We start from the raw sequence: 17,367 nt of genomic DNA on the forward strand, positions 1-17,367 counted from the left end.
ATTTTAGGCAATAGTGTGTGTGTGTGTGTGTGTGTGTGTGTGTGTAAATTTAAATACTATTCAATCCATCTACAAAACTATGCTTTTTGTGACACAAAATGGTGTGATTTTTTAAAGTTTATAGATTCATACAAATATAGAGCTCTATTTATCTGTTTATTTGAGACAGGGTTTCTCTGTGTATCTCTGGCTGTCTTGGAACTCGCTCTGTAGACCAGGCTAACCTTGAACCAGAGATTTTCCTGCCTCTGCCTCCCTAGTGTTCGGACTAAAGGTGTGTGCCACCATGCCCAGCTAAGAGAGACATGTTTTAGATGTAGCAATAAATTTCTAATATAGAAACATTCAATTGAAATGGGGAACACAGAATTGGAGAGATGGCTCCATTACTGAAAGCACTGTCTGCTCTTCCAGAGGACAGGGTTTGATTCTTAGCACCCACACAGTGGATCACTAGCCTTTGTAATTCCAGTTCTGGGCAATCTGATGCCTGCTAGTCTCAGTGGGTACCAGGCATGAAAGTGGTACACAGACAAACATGCCAGTAAAACATCCATACACATATACATAAATAAGTAAATAATAACAAAATAAAATGAGAACACATCATGGGTGCCTACAATAATTTAGAGACTCAGCCAATGCAATGAAATAAGAAAAAACATTTTATGTAAATCTTGGAAATGAAGAAACAAAACTGTCGTGTTTCTATATTGATTTTTTTTTTTTTACCTAGAAACTCCTGAAGCATTAGCACAGGGTGGGGAGGGCTCAGTTGGTCAAGTGCCTTTCACACAAGCAAGAGGACTTGAGTTCAGATCCCCAGAACTCATGTAAGAAGCTAGGCATGGCAGCACATGATTGTAACCCCAGTATGGGGGTGAGGATGGAGGGCAGAGATCAGGGTATCTCTGAAGCTCATTGGTCTGCCAGCTTCACTGAATCAGTGAGCTTCCATTTCTATGAAAGACCTTGTCTCAAAATATAAAAGTAGAGGGTCTGGGGAGAGATGACTCAGCAGTTAAGAACACTTGCTGACAACATGAGCCTTCATCTGGTAGCTAAACATCCACAACTAAACACTGAGCTGAACCCTGTAACCCAGTTGAAGAGAGGGAGGGTGATGAGCAAAGGGATCAAGACCAGGGTGGAGAAACCCACAGAAACAATTGACCTGAACAAGGGGGAGCTCATGGACCCCAGATAGACAGCTTGGAAACCAGCATAGGACCAACCCAGACCCCCTGATCCTGGATGTCAGTTAGGAGACCTGGACAATCTATGGGGCCTCTGGCAGTGGAAAAGTATTTATCCCTAGTAAATGAATGGACTTTGGGAGCCCATTCTACACAGAGGATACTCTCTCAGCCTAGACACATGGAGCAGAGCCTAGGCCCTGCTCCAAATGATATGATAGACTTTGAAACCCCCCCCCATGGAAGGCCTCGCTCTCCCTGGGGAGCAGAAAGGGGATGGGCTAGGGGGTTGATAGGGGTAGGGGAGGATGGGGAGGGAGAGGGAACTGGGATTGACATATAAAACAAGCTTGTTTCTAATTTAAATTAAAAAATGAAAAAATAACCAATTTAAAAACAAAACAAAAAACACTTGCTGCTCTGCAAAGAACCCAGGTTGAATTCCCAGCTCCTACATGGTGTTCACACTGCAAATATCAGACGTGCACTTAGAATACATTCGAAAAAAACACTCACCCCCAAGATAAAAGTCTTCAGGGAGAATAAGATGGAGAGCAACTGAGGAGACATCCATCAGCCACCGGCCTCCACACCCGGGGGACATATGCACCTATACATACCACACCAGACCACACACGGACACACCAGACCTCTAACACTTAGGGTGAATCAGGTACTGGGCTTTCCTTAAGGTCCTGATATGTAGCGAAGGAACATAGTCTCTCTCTCTCTCTCTCTCTCTCTCTCTCTCTCTCTCTCTCTCTCTTTGGTTTTTCGAGACAGGGTTTTTCTGTGTAGCTTTGGAACCTATCCTGGCACTTGCTCTGGAGACCAGGCTGGCCTCAAACTCACAGAGATCCGCCTGCCTTTGTCTTCCGAGTGTTGAGATTAAAGGTGCGCGCCACCAATGCCCAGCTCTCTCTCTTTTTTTAACAGCTTTAAAAAAAGATTTATTTATTTATTTATTTGTTTGTTTGTTTGTTTGTTTATGCAGTGTTCTATCTGCATTTATATCTGCAGGCCAAAAGAGGGCACCAGATCTCTTTTGTGAACCACCATGTGGTTGCTGCCAGTGCTCTTAACCTCTCAGCCATCTCTTCAGCCCCAGAACATAATCTCTTACCTAAACCAGGACCATGCTTTGCAAACCCAGTAGTGTCCTGGGACCGGGCCATTGTGGTTTTAGATCCTGGGAACTCCACAGCCCCATCCCCGCTCCCCACTGCCCCTTGAAGGCCTATGTTTATCAAGGCTGCTAAGTGTGTGGCCCGTGACACATTTGAGATATCCTGTGTTCCCTGTGTGTAAGGTTGCTTAATTAGCTTCCTGCTAATTTGTCCCATTGTTTGATGGTTTTCTGCTAACTCTGTCCCATTTTCCCCAGAAAACCGTACATAAGATGTACTTCTTGGCATAAACAAACTTGCTTGGCATAAGCTATCAGCTTATGCAAGACTTCCTGGTCCCAACTTTCCTATCTTCTTTGTTTCCCTGTCCCCGATCCTCCCGCTAAGGACCCTGTCACTGAAGAGCGACTTGCTGGTCCAGGTCATCTAGTGTATAATGACAGGACGAAATAAGCCCAAGATAGGCCTTAATTTGAGTTCAAATTTAAAACTTTTTTTCATTGTGTGTGTGTGTGTGTGTGTGACTGTGTGTGTGTGTGTGTTTGTGAGAGTGTGTGTGTGTGTGTGAGTGTGTGTGTGCATGGGAGGAGGCACATGAGCACACCATGACACACACATGGAGGTCAGAAGACACCTTAGAGAGTCAGTTCTCTCCTTCCACTATGTGGACTCAGAGATCAAACTCAGGCTGTCAAACTTATCAACAGCTGCCTTCATCCACTGAGCCATCTCGATGACCTGAGCTCAAATTTTTCTTTAGTCTTTGTTAATAAAACAGAGATAGTAACAGTCCTCAAGGCTCAAGGACTGATGTGGGTAGAAGCGAAGTTCATTAGTTGGCATGGGCTATTTGGTAAATAAGATCTTCATTTAAGTGGGAGGAGACTTGAGGGAAAGAGCAAGGAAGGAGACAGTGTGACTGACTGGAGCCCAGTTCCCAGGGCTGCAGAACATGAGCCCTTTCCATTTCCATTTAGCAGAAGGTGCCTGCCTGCTAAAGGGGTCTGACAAGCTCCGGCACCTATTGTGGAATATTAGTTTAAAATGTGTTACATTCATTGATGCTGTGGAATTATTTTTTTAATGATACAAAGATGTGTTGCATTCTTTTATGTTGCATTTGTTTAGCTCTGTAAAGCTGTGTTACTTTGCCTGTCTAAAACACCTGATGTGTCTAAAGGGCTGAATGGCCAATAGCTAGGCAGGAGAGAGAAATAGGTGGGGCTGGCAGGCAGAAAAAATAAATAGGAGGAGAAATTTAGGGAAGAAAGCTAAGAGTGAGGGAGCAAGGAAAAAGAGGAGAGGAGGACACCAGGGGCCAGCCACACAGCCACACAGCCACACAGCCACACAGCCACCCAGTCACACAGCCACACAGCCACACAGCCACACAGCCACACAACCAGATATGTAGTAAGAAAGATATATAGAATAAAGGAAGGTAAAAAGCCCAGAGGCAAAATGTAGTTAAAAAGAAACGGGATAATTTAAGTCAGAAAAGCTGACTAGAAACAAGACAAGGAAAGGCCTGGCATTCTTAAGAATAAGTCGCTGTGTATTTATTTGAGACCTGGGTGGTGGGTCCTCAAAGGGTAAAAAAACCCAACTACAGATAACCAGTCCCATTCCTGTCCCTGGAAAGCCTTGAGATAGTCTCTTCCTTGACTAAATACCTGTGATGCATTGTATGGTTAAAATGCTTGCATCTGTGTTCCCACCACTGACAAAACGCTTGTGATCACTTAAATGGAGGTTCATGGTTTTAGTCCATTGGCCCTTCTACTTTGGGCTTGTGGCAACAGCACTTCATACTGTGAGCATGTGATAGAGGAAGTCTAGAAGCCTATCCTCCTCTGTTGTGTAACAGCTTCCTCTAAGATTAAAACCTTCCCTTTTGGTGGGAAGCTTGTTAAAACATAAGATGTTAAACGAGAAATGAAACAAGTTATTTTAAGGGGAAGTGAAATATTCACTAAGGGAAGTTCATTAAGCTTGGAAAGTAAACAATTTAATGGCTTCAGGAAGTCTCTGAAACTGACCAGATTCACTAGGCCCCTCCCTCCCCAGGCAAATGTTAGTAGTAAGGACTGCTGAGAGATGTGCCCAGACAAACTGAGCTGCCTAAAGCAGGCTCAAACCAGCTGAACTGCCTAGGAGAAGCAGAGATCAGCCAAGATGCATGGAAGAGACCCAGACCATCTGAATTACTCAGAAAGGATACTCTCCATCCAGTTGAGCCGAATGCAGGTTGTGCTGGGTGTTCTGTGTTTCTAGTTTTGGGAGGGTGTCATGCATGCTGGCGTGGGCTTTGATGATAGAGCTTTGAGTTATTTCTGCTCCTGTAACTAACCGCTCACCCTGTTCCCGGTAACTCCAGTAAAGCTCAGTGGTTCAGCAAATTGAACTTTGGTGGTATCTGTTCTTTGGTCTGTCATCAGTTTCCTATCTGGGTGAGTATACATTTGTTTACAACTCCCCAGAAGCAGTGTCAAACAGTGTCCTCATGGAGGGAACAGTTTCACATAGCACCCTCCTGGAGCCAGGAATTAAATATAGAAGAGGCCACATGGCCGATGTTCCTTCAAGAGCAATTAACCAGTTTCACTCCACTAGGCCCCAAAGCTTCCACCATCTCCCAGCAATGGCACAGGCTATTGACTGTAGGCTCCAAGGGGAGGAAAGGTGCTCAACAAAGAAAAAACTTCCAGTAACTCCGGAGTTATAAGGAAAGTCAGAAGAAACATGGGGTAGCATGGCCCTGAGGGTACTGTACTGTGGCGAATGCCTTTAATCCCAGCACTTGGGAGGCACAGGCAGGATGATCTTTGTGAGTTCAGGGAACAGCCTGATCTACAGAATGAGTTCCAGGATAGCCAGGGCTACACAGAGAAATCCTGTCTCGAAAAACCTAAATAAATAAATAAATCTTTAAAAAAGAAAGAGAGAAAGGAAGGAAGAAAGGAAAGAAGGAAGAAAGAACGGAAGAAAGGAAGGAAGAAAAAAGGAAGTGCTGGGAGCTGAACTCACCCAGGAGAATGAAAAGGATGGGTGTTTGGGACATAAAAAGTGAATCAGGACACTCAAGGGAACTCTCATTATAGAATTTGGCCTTTGTTTGACTAAATAGTAACAGTCCTATCTCTATACCCAAGACCTCAAGAGCAGAGGGATGTTGTATCAGGCCCCAAGCTCTCCTGGCTGCTGTGATTTGGAAGTAGTTGTTATTGTCAACTAATGGATACACATCTCTAAGTACCTACTTGATAGATGAACACAGCTGTGCATAGTTGTGTGTGCCTGTAATCCCAACCCGGGAAGAGGAGACAGGAGGATCACAGTTCAAAGTCTACCTTGGTTACATAGTAAATTCAAGGCCAGCCTGGGCTACAGGAGACCCTCTGTCTCAAAAATAATAAGACTGCTCATGCCAGCCCTGAACAAAAGAACACTAATGCAAACCACAGAGATAACCTAAAATATTCTTGCTGTAGCCTAAAATGTAATGAATAGAGGAAATTTATTTTAGTAATGTATTTTATGTAATCTGCTGCACCAAATATTATTTTGACATGTCATTAACATTTTGAAATGATGAAAGGGCTACTTTTCATGCCTTTTCATACTGCCTTTCAAAAGCATCTGAGCAGCCTAGCATGGCACTGAGGTCCTGCAATCCCAGCACCCAGGAAGAGAGACAGGATCAGAAGCTCTGGGTCATCCTCAGCTACATGTCAAGTTTGAGGCCAGCTGGGGCTGTGTGAGACCTTGACACAAACAAATTCTGTGTATGTCACACTTACTGTTGTTCAATTTGGATTTACACGGAAAGTGCTCACAAATGGGTGTCAAACAGCATAGCTCTGTGTGTGTGTGTGTGTGTGTGTGTGTGTCTGTCTGTCTGTCTGTCTGTCTGTCTGTCTGTGTCTGTGTCTGTGTCTGTGTCTGTGTCTGTGTCTGTCTGTCTGTCTGTCTGTCTGTGTGGATGTCTCTGTGTTTGTCGGTTTTGAAACAGGGTCTCCTGTAGCCTGGTGGCCTTCAACTTACTACATGACTGAGACTGGTCTTGAACTCTTGATCATCCTGTGTTTATCTCTTCAGAAGACGGATTGCAGGCATGTGCCCCGTGCTTGGATCAGCCTTGGCATGTGCAGTGTTTACTTACAAAGAAATCTGAGAAGCCAAAGAGAAGGCTATTCTTTTTTGAAAATTGTGTCTAATATTTAGGGGTAGGGAACAATTCCTGAACTTCTGGATGGCGTGTGACTAGACAAAAGTAGATTAACTTCAATGGAATAGAAGAGGTTGAAGATGAACAGTTGGGTATGGGGTTGGGAGAAGCTGAGAGAATAAGGGTCCTTGTCCCTTTTAGTCTTCATTGTTTCTGTCAGTGGGAGCCAGCCCCGTGAAGCCAAAGCTGTGTAGACCTTGGCTGCCACCTGGCGGCCTGATATTAGTGCCAGGGAGTCACAATGTCACCCACACTTATCTCTTGGCTCCCAGCCTGCCTGTCCCTGCTGTTGAGAGCTTGGACATTCCCCCTAAATGAGATTTCCAGACTTGGAAACAAAACAAAACAAAACACCAAGCTGGTTGTGTGGTGACCCACAACTACTCAGGAGACTGAGGCAGGAGGATTGCTTGAAGTTCAAGGCCAGACTAGACAATAGAGTGAGACACAGCTCTGTAAAAAATTAAAATAAAAGTTGCTGAATTAACTTTGAATTTTACATTAACATATATGAATAATCTTTTAGTATAAGCCTGTCCCTGGCCAATCAACTGAGTGTGTGTGAGTGTGTGTGTGTGTGTAACTTGAATGTAACTGCACATCTTGTATTTTATTTGGAAATCTTACTTCTAGTTCATTTTCAGGGTTCCAAAGGAAAAAATATACTCTGAACTTTACTGGGGCAGAAGACTAAATGATAACAATGAGGTAGGCTCTGAACTAGGAGTCACACAGAAAATGAGAGGAGTCTGAGGTCTGGGGGTTAGGTGACAGGCTTGAAAGCACTCAGCAAGGAATTAACTAGTTGCCCCAGATGTGTGGACTAATTCATACCAACCCAGTCATATGGCTCACTGGACCCTCTTCTGAGGAACACTGAAGATTGCTTCCCTGGTTTAGCCTCACTTCTGACTGTACATATGATTTTTGAATCTTCACCTCATAACCATGAGAAGAGATGAAGGGTGAACAAGGTGGACTAGCCATGCCCAGAGAGATCCATCTACTCCACACTGGGTGAGAAGACTACAAGATGAAGTGATGCCACCTCCCTACCCCCTCACTGAGCCGAACTTCCTGGGGACCTGGAATTCCCTCCCTGCACTGAATAGGTGAGGAAACTAAGGCCCAGAGAAGGGCAGGGATCACGTCAGTGGAAGGTTTCCTGGTCTAGTTGTGCTTTCCCTTTTCCAAGCAAGTGAACACTAAGGTTTTAGGTTCTTAGTCACAAATATCCTGTTCCTTGTTGGCCCAGTTTGCTTTCTGTGACCAAAAGCAATCTGGAAAGGGAAAGGCTTATATGGTTTACACCTTCTGATTGAAGGAACCGGCTTCCCTTTTGGCAGCCATAATGGTTGAACATGTGCTTCTATGACCTTGTCCTAGAAACCAGAAAGTCAGATGCCTGTCTTGTGACAAGGAACCAATCAGAAGTTAGCTGGTGGTGCTATGCTTTATGGCTCTGGGTGTGCTTTACGGACAAGCGCACAGCAATGACGTAGAGAGCATAGCAACCACCCTGGGAGGGCCTATGAGCCATAACAACCAGTTGACCAATCAACACAGGGCAAGCCCTCCAAGCCTGGAGGCACACCAATCGTAAGCCTGTGCGTACCCCTAGACACTCCCCTTACGCTGCCCTATAAGATCTTTGGGGAGACCTTAGGAGCCGTCTTTTTCTAGCTGTCCGCCATGGCGGGTGGGTAAAAGACCCGAGCTAACATGGGGTTAGCTCGTTAAATTACAATAAAGCCTCGTGCAGTTTGCAGCAAGCTCTCGAATCCGCCTGGTGATTGTGGTGACCGCGAACCTGGCCTGAGACCCCGGATACTTGAGTTTTCGGGGGTCTAACATGATCACAGTCCATTACTGAAGGACATCAGGGCCAGAACCCAGAACAGGAACTTGAAGGCAAAATCTTCAGAAGCAGAGGCCATGGAAGAATGCTGCTCACTGATTTGCTCCTCGTGGCTTGTCTAGCTTGCTGCTTCTTTATACCACCCTGAAACCACTTGCCCAGGGGTAACACTAATCACAGTGGCTTAGGCCCTCCCATTTCCATCATTAATCAAGAAAACGCCCTATAGACTTGCTTACAGGCCAATCTGATGGAGGCATTTTCTCAATTTAAGTTCCCTCTTCCCAGATAACACGGCTTGTGTCAAGTTAACAAAAAACTATCCGGCACATCACCCTACAGTCTTCGTTCTTCAACCTTCCTGGTCCTCTAAACCCTTTGGCTCAGGCCTTGGTTCTCCCCAAGGCTTCTCAATGGCCTCCTATCAGTCTTGTTTCCCCAATCTCCATTTCTTTTTTCTGCTTCTGGAGAAATTCTAGATGTCTCTGCATGGGCTGTCAGCCCTCACTGCCCCAGCCCCTCACACACTCCACACTCTGTACCTGGAAGGCAAAGCACTCAGCAAGGAATCAACATTTCGATGAGTTGTTTTGGAGACATTGGTGGTTTGTATGAGAATGGCCTCCATAGGTTCATATATTTGAGTGCTTAGTCATCAGGGAGTAACACTACTTGAGAAAGATTAGGAGGTGTGGCCTTGTTGGAGGAAGTGTGTCTCTGGGGGTGGGCTTTGAGTTTTCAAAAGCCCAAGCCAGGCCCAATGTCTCTCTCTTCCTGTTGGCCTGGGGATTCTGATGTAGAATTCTCAGCTACTTCTCCAGCACCATATCTGCCTTCAGCCAACCATGTTTTCCACTATGATAATGAATTAAACTTCTGAAATTGTAAACAAACCCCAATTAAATATTTTCTTTAATAAGAGTTGCCTTGGCCATGTTTTTTCTTCACAACATTAGAACACTAAGACAGAAGTTGGTCCCAGGAGCAGGGTATTGCTGTGACAGCCTGACCATGCTGCTTATTGGCAGATCGTGGACTTTGGGTTAGGAAAGAAGTTGAATATTTTAAGTGGGTCAAGACCCCACCCAGCTAAGCATCCAACTGTGGAAAGGAATTAAAGAAAAGCTAAGCAGTGAAGGAAACCATCAACAACAGAAAGCTGGTAAAATGTAATTGAACAAGGTGGCCATGTTCTAGTCCCAGCAAGCAGCAGAACATGGCAACTTTGGCCATGTGGTTCATGGATGAGCACCTGTGAGTCAGCATCAGGCAAGAGGGTAGCAGGATTGATAGTGGTGGGTTTTGGAAACTGGACTCAAGGGTAGTGCAGGATTAGGGTCTGGTACTGGGTCACACAGGCATTAGACCGTCATTGTTCTGGTGTTCCTTGGAGGAGGGTCCTTAACTACATGGGGTACTATGGGTATATGATCCTGACCCAGAGTTAATTTGTTTGCTTGTTTGTTTTTCATTAGACTAGAGGCAGCCACCACAGCTCTTAGGCAGGTGGGCCATCCTGTGGCTACAAGGTCTAATCATTTGGATAGGTATGCCACAGGGTGTTTCCATGTTAAACTCCTTTTGCAATGTCTTTTGTTTCATGGACAAACAAATGAAAAGGTTTTGATACATCTGATGTGCTAGAGCTGGACTCCAAGTCACAGTTGTTTTTAAAGCCTCAAATGCCTTTTGTTCAACCTCAGTCCAGATTAGGGGCTCAGTGCCCCCATTGTGATAGTATATAGAGGCCTTGCTATTTTCACAAACCTTGGTATTCAGAGGCAACTATACCCAACTACACATACAAACCCTTGAGCCTGTTTCTTAGCTTTTGGAGTTGGGATCTGAAGAATGGCAGCAATCCTACTCTGAAACAGGATCCTTTTACCCTCCCCCAGCTGGGAGCCTCTGATATGCAAGGCTGGGCTTTCTTAGGCAACATTCTGTAGCCCAGAGTCTGTAGCTCTTGCAGCAGGCCCTCTGTGGCACTTTTACAATCTATTTTAGTTTTAGAGGCTAGAAGGAGGTCATCTACATACTGTAATAGTGTGGTCCCAAGAAACCTCTAATGGAAGGGCAGGAGGGCAGCACTTAGTGCCTCAGCACACAGGGTTGGAGAGCTTCTAAATCCTTGGGGCAATGTGGTCCTGGTAAGCTGCCTGCTATAACCTCCCTCTGGGTCTGTTCGTACAAAAGCAAAATGGGTTGACTCACCTCTGCCAATGGGAGGCTGAAGAATGTATCTTTCAGGTCCAAGACAGTGAACACCTGTTTCTCTGGAGGAATCAGACTCATGAGAGTGTATGGATTTGGGACTGTGGGAAGATAATTTCAGCCCTCTTATTCACTTCCCTCACATCTTTGAAGGGTCTACTATCAGAGGCCCCAGGTTTCTTCACAGGCAGGAGAGATGTATTCCAAAGTGACTGGCAGAGTACCGGGATGCCTGTCTCTCTAAGCCTGGCAATATGGACTGCATTTCCCTTTTTTGCTTCCAGGGTCATTTGAGTATTGTTTAATCTAGACAAGGGTAGCTGAACTGGTTAGTTGAACAATTGTAGGACTTGGTGTTGGGCCAGTTCCAAAAGGTTGTTTTTCTGCTCATACCCCTAGGAATCCTTTTTGGTAAATCTGAGAGATTTACAAAAAAATACAACTGTATTTTTTTGATTGGGGACATGACTTTCAGCTAAGAGATACTCTTGTGACAGAGCAAGATATCAAAATTTTGCTGGCTATCTTAAGTCTAACTGCATCTCATCACCAGAGAATGTGACAGTGGCTTTCAGCTTATGCAAAAAGCCTCATAGCAATAGTGGGTAGGGACAATCATGCATGACCAAGGGGTTACTGTCCACTTTCCTAATTCTATGGAATGGGTTAGTGGTCCAGGGGTAGCAGGCCATTTTTCTTGCTGCTCCTTGGACAATCTTTTGATCAGTCAATTGGCCTAGAGGCTTCTTAAGGACTGAATATGTCTTCCTAGTGTTCACTAAGAAGACAATTGCTTTGCTCCCAATTTCAAGTGTTACCCTAGACCCCTGAGGACTTAAAGTGTAGGAGCCTTTTGCCCTGTCACTTTTCTAGCTATAGTACTTGCAGGCCTTCTTCCTCTGATTAGGGCATTCATTTTCCCAATGTCCTTTCTCTTTGCCTTAGGTACATTGGTCTTTCTTCTACTTGTCCCCTGGCCTTCTTCTTACCTATTGCACCAGACTGGGTTTTCTAATGGGGCCACTGCTATGGTCATGGAAAGTCTCTTATCCTTCTGGCTCTCATTTATTTCTCTATTGTTAAACACCCTTGGGCTACCCCAGAAACTGGGGCCTATTCATGCCTTCAAACCTTCTAAACTTTGTAAATTCTAATATCTGGGGCTGACTGGGTACAAAGACAATGTTGACCATCAGCCTGCTCTCTGGTTCTTCAGAGTCCAGGGGCATACAAGTACAGGGAGTCTCTAGAAGGCACTCTGGGAGTCCAGTGGGATACACTGGAGTCCCCTTTACCACCTCACTTTCCTTTGACAGGTTTGTGGGCTTCTGTGCCACTGCTTAGAGCCCAGCCAGGAAAGTCTGAGGTAGGTGTCTAACTTCCTTTTACTTTGGTCAGTGTTAGGATTCCAGTGGGGTCAGTTGGACAGAAACATGCCCTCAATGCTGTGTTACCAGCCAGAGAGCTCCCATCTAAGACCCAGGACAGCTTTCTTAGCTTCCAACTTTATGCAGTCCCTTTCTTTCTTTCTTTCTTTCTTTCTTTCTTTCTTTCTTTCTTTCTTTCTTTTACTTCTTCCTTCCTTCCTTCCCCTCTCTCATCTATATATGTATAATTCATTTTTATTTTATGTTCATTAGTGTTTTACCTGCATGGATAGCTGTGTGAGGGTATCAGATCCCCTGGAATTGAACAGTTGTGAGCTGCCATATGGGTGCTGGGAATTGAACCTGGGTCCTCTGGAAGAGTAGCCAGTGCTCTTAACCCACTGAGCCATCTCTCCACCCACCTCTGCCACCACTTTCTTCTGATATAAACAGGGTCTCCAGTAAATGTTGGCAGTCATCCCAGGTGGGCTGGAGAGTCCAGAAAACACTCTCTATGAGAGAGATGAGTGCCTGCACTTTCTCAGAGAAAAGGAGTTTCTGGGACTTCCTGTTGTACATATAACGCAAATGTGCATAGGGGCTTCTCACTCAGATCCTTTGGCTCAAAAAGAGTGAGTCTAGGGGCTTGCCAGAGGGGAAGAATGGAAGGAACTGCTGGAGTCTCAGTTAAATCCAGGGAGTCCAGGGAATCGGGGATAGCAATTGAGATATCTGTTAGATTCAGGTGGGAAGCATAATTGGAGCCACTGCAGTGTGCAAGGTAGACATAGACTTGGGGAGGCCTCTGTAGAGGAAGAAGAAGAAGAAGAAGAAGAAGAAGAAGAAGAAGAAGAAGAAGAAGAAGAAGAAGAAGAAGAAGAAGAAAGGGCCTTTGGGGCTGAGGCCTGGAATGGGGGTCACCTTTGTCCAGGGACATTGGGTCAGGAGTAATTCTTCCTCCTCTGGGTTGCTCAATAGAATTTTTGGTGCTTTTCCCCGTGTGGCTTAGTTATAAATGGTTAAGGATCACAACCAATTTCTTTCTAAAGGAACAAAAAGGGAATATGATATAGAAATGAATACTTTACATTGATATAGATTTTGGCTTATTGATACAAATTTAAGATCAATTTTATTATATTTCTCTTCTTGTTTAGGTATTGTGTTTATATAGCTCATTTAAAAATGTAATGTATAATTAAGTACAGATTATAGTTACCTATAATAGTCAAAACTTATAGTTAGCTTAGTTAGGTTTTCTAGATATATAGAGTTATATTTCAAATGGATAGGCACTCTTCAAACCTTTAAAAGACCTACAGAATATAGCATTTAAAATGGTTTAGGATTTTCATGACAGTGAGACACAACTGTTCCTGGCAACACCAATTACTTCAGAGAGGAAGATGGGCATCAAAGAAACTTGTTATGGAGTTTGCCTATGACATGGCAAGATTAGCCTTTTGGGCAAGAAACAGCTCTTGCCTAGACTGTTTGACTGTATGCTGTATAATCTGGACATGCAGGACCCACAGGAAACTGACTGTTGAACTTGCTAAAGACAGTGCTGCATGTTCCTGCTTCATGGAAGAGTCTGCTAGACATTCTGCAGGACACAGAAAATGACTGAAATACTGCCAATACAGGTGGACAGCTTAAAATGTCCTGCTTTAATGAGAAGTCTGCCAGACACACTATGGCCTATGGGCTGAAGATAGATGCTCCAATATTACAGAGGAACTTTGGATGACTGTCCAGGCAGCGAGATGTCTCTGTCAATTCTAGAGTTTATATATTATCTTTCTGTGGTCTTTGATGGAGTTGAAGAGAGATAGTTATGGTTATGGTTTCATTAGTTATGATAAAAGATAAGTTACATATAAGACTTTAGACTCACAAAGATAGGATAGATGATGGAATATTTTCTTTAAATTTTGCCAAATGGTAATGGACTAAATATTGTAATTCTGGTTATTGCTTAACAACTGTTTTGTTATATATTTTACTATGTTAAAGTTAAAACCTTTCTTTTATTTAGAAAAGAGGAGATGATAGGGGTTGTCCTTCTGTACATGTATCTTATTAGTTGATGAATAAAACACTGTTGGCCAATGGGCAGCAAGATAGGCGAGTCTAGGAGATGAGGAGAATTCTGGGAAATGTAGGCAGAAGGCATTCTCCATGTAGCAGAGGAAGGAGTAAGAGGTTCACACCCTTCTCCGATAAGATAAGACCACGTGGAAACACATACATTAATAGAAATGGGTTAATAATTAAGACAGAGCTAGCCAAATAAGAAGCCCTACTCATCGGCCAACAGTTTCATAATGAATATAGTGTCTGTGTGTTCACTTGGGCCAAGGAGGCTGTGGGACCAGGCTGGCTGGAAAGAGTGCTTGTAACACATGGAGAACTGGGAAAAGAATGGTTAAAGAGTTTTGTCAACTGTTGATCTCTGAGCCTGGGAAGCAGTGGGGAGGTCTTCCAAACATAATCTCATAGAGGGGTAAATACCTCCCTATATGGGGTACAGTGGGCAGAAGCAAAGCAAAGGGAAAGGCCTATCCATCCTTTGATGAACTCTAGTGAGAGTTCTGTTAGAGGGTTTTTGTTTGTTTTGGTTTGGTTTTTGTTTTGTTTTTGTCCTGTTTTGGTTTTTTGAGACAGGGTTTCTCTGTGTAACAATTCTGGCTGTCCCAGAAATCACTTTGTAGACCAGGTTGGTTTTGAACTCATAGAGATTGCCTGCCTCCGCCCACCCTCACCCCCCCCACCCCCACTCCACCCCCACCCCCCCACCCCCACCCTGGGTGCTAATTAATGTACCACCACCTCCCGGCTTCCTGTTGTTGTTAATGTTTACCTGCCCAGAACTGTGAGTTCTATCTGCACAATGAATTTCTCAATGTATGTCTAAAGCTTTAGGTATTAACTGACAGGTTTTGGCCATGAAAGCCAGGCCGTTGTCAGACCTCTTTGCTAGGGGGAGGCCAAATCAGGGGACCAGTTCCTGGAGGAGCTTTTTAGCCACTATTTGAGCAGTTCAGTCTGGGTGGGGAACACTTCTACCCAGCTGGAAAAGCCATCTGTAAAAACTAGTAAGTACTTTTATTCTTCCCTAACAGGCAGGATCTTGGTGAAGTCAGTTTTCCCTGAGTTCACCAGGGTGTTGGTCTCTCATTTGGACCCCTTCCTGGGTAAGGGTTCTCTGTTTTGGATTCACGTGAGCACAAACCTGGCATCTGTCTGAGACATCCCACACTAGGCTGCTCATTCTAGGTATAACATATGTTGATCTGAGCAACTCAGAAAGTTTTGTAAACCCCAGATGAGTAGCCTGGTGAAAGTCAGTTACCAGAGTTTTCCCATTTTTTTCTGGGAGAATTATCTTTTCCTCTGGTGCTCTCTGTCAACCTGAGGATTTGATCTGTCCATTTCATCTTTACCACGGAGTCTCAGGCACTCGGTCCTGGTATGTCATCAAAATATCAATAGGCCCCACTGGTTTTAGGGCCTTTTGTCAGGCAGCCTGATCTGCACCCCAGGAGTAAAGGGGAAGCCAAATAGCCTCGAGGAAGCCAAGATTCTTAATCTTCTTTTTTCCAGCAGTGAGAAGTCCTGTTTCTCTGTAGATCACACCATGGACATGTCTAGTAGTAGAAGCATACTTGCTGACAGTCCATGTATGTGGTGGTGGAGCTGGGGTACCTGTTTTGGGCCCAAATTGTTTCCATCAAAGTGAAGGAACCGGCTTCCCTTTTGGCAGCCATAACAGCCGAACACGTGCTTGCCATAAACCTGCCTTGGTCACGTAGAGGTCAGATGCCTGTCTCGTGACAAGGAACCCATCAGAAGTTAGTCACTAGAAAGTCAGATGCCTGTCTCGTGACAAGGAACCAATCGGAAGTTAGCTGGTGGCGCTATGCTTTACGACCCTGGGTGTGCTTTACGGACAAGCACACAGCAATGACGTAGAGAGCATAGCAATCACCCTGGGAGGGCCTATGGGCCATAACAACCAGTTGACCAATCAACACAGGGCAAGTCCTCCAAGCCTGGAAGCACACCAATCATGAGCCTGTGCGTAAGCCTGTGCGTACCCCTAGACACTCCCCTTACGCTGCCCTATAAGATCTTTTGGGAGCCCATAGGAGCCGTCTTTTTCTAGCCGTCTGCCATGGCGGGTGGGTGAAAGACCCGAGCTAACATGGGGTTAGTTCGTTAAATTACAATAAAGCCTCGTGCAGTTTGCAGCAAGCTCTCGAATCCGCCTGGTGATTGGGGTGACCGCGAACCTGGCCTGAGACCCCGGATACTTGAGTTTTCAGGGGTCTAACAAAAGTAATTATTGCAGTTCTCCCTTACCTGGTTTCAGCTTTCATCTCATGACAGTCATTGACAAGCACCTGCATCATCAAGCAAGAGGGTAGCAGAATTAATGGTGGTGGGTTTCTCAAATTGGACTCCAGGGGTAAGACCTGGTACTGGCTCACACAGTCTTTATACAGCCAGCGTTCTGGTATTCCTCAGGAGAGGGCCTCAACCATGTCATGGGGTACTATGAGTACAAGATTTTGTTTTGTTTTGTTTCAGACAAGGTTTCTTTGTGTAGCCCTGACTGTCCTAGAACTCAGAGATCCACCTGCCTCTGCCTCTCAAGTGCTGGAATTAAAGGCGTGCACCACCACTTCAAGTATAAGATCTGACCCAGAGTTAACTTGTTTGCTTTCTTTAATTAAACTAACAGTAGTTACCACTGTTCTTGTAGGCCATCCCGTGACTATAGGTGTTTTGACAGATATTGGGATATTCTTTTTGTATACTGTGTAAAGATGTGTCTCTGTTTAACCTTGCCTAACTAAGGCACCTTCTGATTGGTTCAATAAAGAGCTGAACAGCCAATAGTTAGGCAGGAGAAGATTGGCAGGAATTCCAGGGAGAGAGAAGAACTCTGGGAATCTGAGACGGGGAAATTCATGCGTCAGATTCGAAGGAAGTCAGACATAAGGTACTGAGGTGTGATAACAAGTCACGTGGCAGAACATAGATTAATATAAACAGGTTAAGTTTTAAGAGCTAGTTGGAAACAAGCCTAAGTTAAGGCCAAGCTTTCATAATTAATAAAAAGTCTCCGTGTCATTATTAGAGAGCTGGCGGTCCAAAGAAAGACCTATTACAGACAGATATGTCACAGGGTGTTTCCATGGCCCCAAAGTTTGGGTTAATACCCTTTTGCAATGTCTTTTGTTTAGTCTTAGTCCAGATAAAGGGCCTCAGTGCCCCACTTTGTGCTGATGGATTTCTACAAACTCTGGTGTCCAGAGATAGCAATAACCAGCTGCACCTAGGAACTCTCAAACCTGTCTCTTAGTCTTTG

Source organism: Cricetulus griseus (genome assembly GCF_003668045.3).
Source record: "Cricetulus griseus strain 17A/GY chromosome 1 unlocalized genomic scaffold, alternate assembly CriGri-PICRH-1.0 chr1_1, whole genome shotgun sequence".
Classification (NCBI taxonomy): Eukaryota; Metazoa; Chordata; class Mammalia; order Rodentia; family Cricetidae; genus Cricetulus; species Cricetulus griseus.